Source organism: Mus caroli, chromosome 17 (genome assembly GCF_900094665.2).
Source record: "Mus caroli chromosome 17, CAROLI_EIJ_v1.1, whole genome shotgun sequence".
NCBI lineage: Eukaryota > Metazoa > Chordata > Mammalia > Rodentia > Muridae > Mus > Mus caroli.
The window spans coordinates 54,976,973-54,984,032 of record NC_034586.1 but is presented as its reverse complement, the minus strand read 5'-3'; positions in this window follow the sequence as shown (position 1 = coordinate 54,984,032).

Genomic DNA, 7,060 nt, shown 5'->3' with positions numbered 1-7,060 from the left:
TCTCTCTCTCTCTCTCTCTCTCTCTCTCTCTCTCTCTCTCTCTCTCCCACTCTCTGTCCTTATCATTCCATGGCACTGTCTCCCAAAATGACATCAGGAAGCTGCAAGAAGCAGGTTGTATTCACTCCAGATAAAGGAAAAAGAGTGCAATGGAAAGCATGGTGCACACCTTACTGACGGAGGGAAGCACCAGGAGAGTCTCTCAGCCACAGGCCTGAGAGCAGCAGCCTTGACTGCTGTAGAAAGATCAAACGCTTCCAGAGGCAAGGGTGAAATGAAACAGCATAGCTGATGCGTGTCAGCTTTCAAGGCAAGGATCATACCCCAGGCAGTTTAATGGAAAATTTGCAGCAGACACAGAGACCATCAAACAGAGGAAGCTACCAAACAGATTTTCACTACAGAATACATTCAATCATGCCATAATGTTTGGTTGGGTTGGCTGGTACTTTTGTATTAGCGATGATATAAACACTAGCTGGTGGGGTTTAAAGCCCCCACAAATTCATTCTTCTGGATGGCATTGTAGGATACAAAAGCTGTATTATTATTTTCCTATAGCCAACTAAAATTAATAATCTAAAGTCAACAGCCCACATGCATTATTAAAAATAAGAAAACTAGATGAGGCATGAGAAGAATCTGTTAGAATAGGTTCACAACTGTTCTTTAGGCAATTAAAGTCATGGAAGGATTTGCATTTTTCTGAGATGTGGTCATTTCCCTATGAGTCTTACCGACTGTTTTAATTTTTAAAATAGGTGCAAGTATTTATGCCAATTACATAATTTTTCTAAGAAATTTCCCCATAAAATTGTAACTGTGAGATACTAATGTGAACTGAGAATGGAAGGTGAGCTAGGGAAATAGTTCAGTAAGTGTTTTCTGCTCACTGTACTAGCATGAGGACCTAGTGACCATGTAGAAGGAAGTCTGTGAGCTGGAGCCTGTATTCCCCACCCTAGCAGAGTGGGAACAAGAGGCTTTTTAACAACTTTCTAGACGCCTATCTGCCTAAATGACAGGTCCAAGTTCAATGTCAATTAATAGGTGGAATGACATAGAGGAAGTGACCTAATGTTGACCTCTGCCCTCCATGTCCTCACACATGGGCACATGAGCTCACATATAACATGTACACACAAACACACGCACACAAACACACGAGCACATACATTTTCTTTAATTTCTTCTTCCCCCTTTCCTTCCTCTTTGTGTGTATGCATACATATGCATGTACGTATGTTTATGACCGAATGTGCAGCCTAAGGATCAATTTTAGGGTATTATCAACTGTTTTTTGAAATGATGTTTGATTAGGCTGGACCTTACCAATACATGCTTGCTCTTAGCAGTGAACGGTTCTCATCCTCCAGTCCCTGCCACTCTAGCTCTATCTCCAGGATTTCCAGGACTTCACACACCAGACCCATTTTTTTTTTGTACATATATTTAGGAGATTCCATTTAGTCATTTGTACATGTTTACTGTTTCTACATAGGTCTTTACTTTTCTCAAAATAGAATCACAATCTTATGTTTGGATGGAGAACAACCCCAAGACAGAGTGTAACTATTCTGTTCATTTCAGAGGTAAGAAATTGAGGCCCATGGTGGCACTGGAATTGGCTAGACACAGCTAGACCCATTTGCAGAGAGTTGTGTCTCTTTACCAACTTGCAGATGTGTAGAACAGCAGCCTTTGTTCTCTCTGAGGTTTAGCATCATAGCCCCTGCAAATGACTTTGCCCCTGAAAACTGTTCAAAATAAATGGTGATCATTCACCTTCACCACTTCTTATACAGTTTACTCCTAGACCTAAAATGACACTTGGGCTGGGCTTTCTGCATAGAAGCACAGTGTAATCTCTCCAGCTCACAGGTTCAATCTGTTATAACTAGAATGGTGGTTTTATCTTGGGTTGCGTCCTAGATTCTATGCAGCTGTTCAAAAAGTCCACAACTAGCAAGATTAGTGCCAAGCCAAGAAGGGGGAAGAGTGTCCATTTAAAATATCCTCATTTTTATAGGATTGTTGCAGAGCTACAAAAGGAACCATGTAGACAAGTCTTAGTAAACAAAATTACATGAAATAGGAAGAAGGAAAAGTAAAAGCTATGCCTCGAAAGTTCAAACTCAGAAAAGAGAGCAGCAATGTGGAAGCCTCTGCCTGGACCAGTCTTTATATGGCATTGGATTAATACTCACCACAAAATACCTAAAACAAAAATAATTTAAGAACAAGGATTAAACAGAAGTTGGAGGGCAATAATATTAGCCTTTCAAAGCAAAATGCTCCAGAGCGGACAGGCTGTAAACCTTGGAAGCTGTCCCAACTACACAGAGCTTTAACTCACAGCACAGCTGATCCCATATTTCTGAGTCCACTGAGCATCCTTTCTGGATCCCTATTTCCTGCAAAATGAAATATTCCTTCCTGGAGAGAAGCAGGAGGCTCATAAGACACACAAAGCTTAGGAAACCTAAGAGGGTCAAGAAGCTCCAAAAATGTACATGGTAAATTACAAAAACCCATGACAAAATCATGGCAGTAGTAGGAATTGGCATGAAGGAAGAGACTCCCGTAGAACTCCCTGTAGGCAGGATGCTCAAAACACTACAGTGTCACAAGCTGTCCCCATGCTGTGCAGATTTCAGCAATCCAGCTGTCTCTGAGTTCACTGAACTCATATTAAGTATCACTCATATTAAGCCATCAATTAGACTTGGATTGAATCACTTTTTTGGTCTGTCACCTGTGTGGAATGATTAGACAGTTTTCACATTGCCACAGGCAAAGTCATGTAGCACCAAAATACAGATAGATTAAGTGTGAGGTTGTTAGCAGGAGTGATACCTGAAGGACAGGAGTTCTTTTTGTGAATGTAGTATGATGTAAGAGAAATTGAGGTCTTTTCTTGGAGCTTTTGTCCTTATTGGTAAGATAATTTAAGAACAAGGTTTAAACAGAAATTGGAGTGCAATTTTATTAGCTTTACAAGCAAGGTGATCCAGGGTAGATGAACTGTAAGCTGGGGAAGCTGTCCAGAGGAGGGAAAATTAGGAAGACGAGAGGGAAAGCATCATAGCACTTGGATAAGCTGGCATGGACGTCTGCCACATTGCAGTCACCATCCACATAGAAAGAAAAGCTTTAAATAAGGGATAAGGAAGCCTAAAGTACTTGGAAAAGCAAGCTTTAGTTCTAATAAAGGAAAAAGACAAAGAAAAGAAAAACAAAACAATCTTTCTGCTTCCTCTTTCACATAGATTTATATATCTTTGGTAAAGATGGTTGATACAGATATTTCATTTAGGGCTGAGTGTTTCAAAGTTGCTCACTCTATACATTATTGAGTTGTGGGTTTCTGTGTTAATGTTCTATGATTTAGGGTGAAAAACACAATAGAAAAATACAGGTTCTTAAATACCTTATTTTTCTTGCAAAATAAGTTTGGAGACAAAAAGCAGGAAAATTCAGTAAATATTGAATGAAACTAGGATAATAGGTAACTTTGCTCAATGCATAGATTTTTCCTGTGTTCACAGATTTGAGCTACATTGCATTTTTTTCTATCATATCCACATACTTTGTGAACATATTTTCAGGTACTCTATTTTATTTATAAACACTTACACAGTCCCCTCTGTCTCATTCTTGCCTGAAAGCCATCATGGTTCTTTTATTTTTGGTTGGTTGGTTGGTTGTTTTGTTTTGTTTTGTTTTGTTTTGTTTTGTTTTGAGACAGGGTTTCTCTGTATAGCCCTGACTGTCCTGGAACTCACTTTGTAGACCAGGCTGGCCTCGAACTCAGAAATCTGCCTGCCTCTGCCTCCCAAGTGCTGGGTTTAAAGGCGTGCACTGCCACCACCACCCAGCTCATTATGGTTCTTTAGTCTGACAGTTCAACACTCATGTGAAAGCCAAACTAGGATGGATTTGATGTGTATACAGAAGCAACTAAGGCTTGGCCACTGATCTCAACAAGTTCAGCAATGTGGATATGGGAAGCATAGGTCCAGGCCAGAATTCTTGCTTAGCATGTATGAGATTCTCAGTTAAATTTTGACTACTACACTGGAAAAAAAACATACATAGAAAATTGATAAACCAACTTCCAGTATTTTTCAGGGTGGGTAAAGCTAAGAAGAAGTGGGTGGGGAGTATGTGAACAGTACTTCTTCAGTGCAGAAGGAGAGCTTCATTCTTTACTGTAGATGAATGTATGTTCTTCTTTGACTTCAGTTATTTTTATTGATAGTTTCCTGTGAAAAAGACTATATGTCTCAGCTTTCACTGCAGTCAGATGCTGCAGCTCTGAAAGAAAGTAGAGTGGTGTGCTTGTGGTAGTAATTTCTACCCCTGTGTCTTAGTCAAAAGCCAAAACCCAAACACCATAGATGAACATGATTCCATAAAACCAGTGCCATGAAAAACACAGAGAAGAGGATCACTGGGGATTCCTGGCTACCAACCTAGCTCTAGGTTCTATGATAGACCCTGTCTCAAGAGAATGATTCAGAGAGTAAGTATTGCAGGACACTTGACATCTTCCTCTGGTTTCTGTGGATAAACAGTATGCATATACTACACTCAAGTATCACATATGTACATAAATTTGAACACACATGCACACACACACACACAACACATACAACACACACACACACATACACACATAAATGGTTGTTAGAGTTACCATCTAGTTCCAACAGTTCTGTACACATCAATTTATTTTCAATTTCACTTCAATGCAATAAACTAAAAAATATCTAGTGTTCTCTAAAATCCCTTTAAGAGTTGTGCTCTAATACTTAACATCCTTTACCTGCTCAGATTACCTAAGACTCTCAGAAGCTATCTTTTCATGACAAGCCCATAAAATTCTCAAAATAACTGTATTTTCTTTGTAAGTATGGGATTCTTAGGTCAATGACAGGAATCCTGAACAATCCTGATGGAGCATGGAAGTGACAGCTTCGTTCCTGTGCTTTGCACATGGTTTTGGTCCTGGTTCATCCATGGTTTTCAACACTTGCATGTGGCTGTCAACAAAAAGTGAAGTTCTTTGACTCAAAAATTCATATCCACCTTGTGAAAGTGAGAAGTAGAAATGTCACACCACTTCCCTCACTTTTTGTTGTTTTTGCTTCAAGCTTTTCTTTTCTAAAAGAGCTGTTGATTTTTGACCCAATGTAAGTCTGCAGCATTTCATCTTCTAATGTCCATTGCTAAGTAGTGTATGGCCAGCTGTCTTAACCCTTTCATTTCTTCATGCTCTCTGTTAGGGATTCAGTTTGTAATCTTAATTGTGTCTCTAAAATGCAGAGCTCAGCAGAGGGGATTCTATCATTCATTCACAAAATTTGCATTTTAAACAAGCTGTCATTTCTGAATCTGAGTACAGAATACCAGTTGGATTATAATCCTACCTTAATCCATGCCCTTTCACAGTAAGGTTTTGAAGGAATCAGTATATCTTACTTCAGGCCTGTTATTCCTGTAAAGTCTGAATGAAGGCTCCCTGCTCCTACATGTGAATGTCATTGTACTAGTTTGAATGAAAGTTGCTCCTACACAGCCTTGGTTCATCACTTTCAGGCACCGTTTTGGAAGTAAATACCCTTCCTTTAGAATGTGCATCACTGCTTTGAGATTCAAAATCTTCCTACCTCCAGTTTTCTCTCTCTGCTTCTGCTTGTGGTTCACAGTGTGATCTCTCACCTTCTTGGTCCTGCCCAAATGTCTGCTTCTTGCCACCATGTCTCCTGGCCAGGATAAACTCTTATTCTTCAGGAAGTATAAACCAAAGTGGATATTTTTTCTATAAATTGCTTTTGATGATGGTGTTTATTTCATAGCAACAGAAAAATAACCAACACATTTCTGTCCTGAAATAATAAAGCTGACTTTCTCCACAGTGTTGTCTTCTATAACGTGACTCGCTTTTATCCTCCTATTCCCAGGGTATAATTATTGTATAAACCTGCCAAGTCCGCAAACTTATGCAAAAGTTTTAAACATCATTTGAGTCCCCAGAACAAGAAATTCAAGTCTTTATTATTGCCACAACTCATCCATGTATGCTTCATGTTAGGAAGAACTGTTATACACGCAACCTCTTTTGCTCTTTATTTCTATGGCAACTCTCTGAGATAAGCAAGAAGCCAGGTTATCTAACCTTGTCCATGCTAGCCGCTGCTACATTAATTCTTTCACCTTTAAGCCATTTTCTCTAACTAGGGAGTAGTCTTAATCACATGTGACTCCCACACCCCCAGGAAGCCCAGGATATCTCTCCTTTTCTAAGCTGTAAGTTTTTATGTTCTTACTTCCTGAAATAAAAGAGCATACATAGACTTTCTGTTTTCACTTCCTATGCTTAGAGAGGTTAGATGAGTTCAGTGATTTGTTGCCTACTTGAGACAGAAAAACTCCATTTACAAGTGAAATCTAGTGAATTGCTCATTTTGTAAAATCTGTAAGCTTTGGTCATTTTGCCTTTTCTCTTACTTTCTTCTCTTTATTTCTCTCCTTTTCTCTCATTCTTTCTCTGCCCCTATGTGCTAATCTATCCTATTCATCTACCATTGATCAATCTCTTTTTATCTGTAGCATTCTCTCTCTCTCTCTCTCTCTCTCTCTCTCTCTCTCTCTCTCTCTCTCTCTCTGCAGAGTCTCACTGAGTGGCCCAGGCTGTCTTTAAACTCACAGAGATCTGCCTGCATCTAAATCCAATATGCTGTGATTTAAAAAAAAATGACACTATGCTCAGATTATTTTGTATTTTCAGAAGAATTTAAAAGAAAAATATTTTATGATGCCTACTTTTTTTGTTTTATTAGAAGAAATTCAAACTTCACTCATGTATAAGTTACTACTGTCATATCTATGGCTATTTATACAACTCACTACCAGAGTTGTGTATTCCAGGCAAAGACTGACCTGAAACTAAGAATATTTATAGCTATCTTTTTTTAAATCTATACTGAGGTGAAGAAAAATTTTACCTCCTCCTGACTAGCAAGAACAATCTTGAATATTAATGTTTGTATTGCTT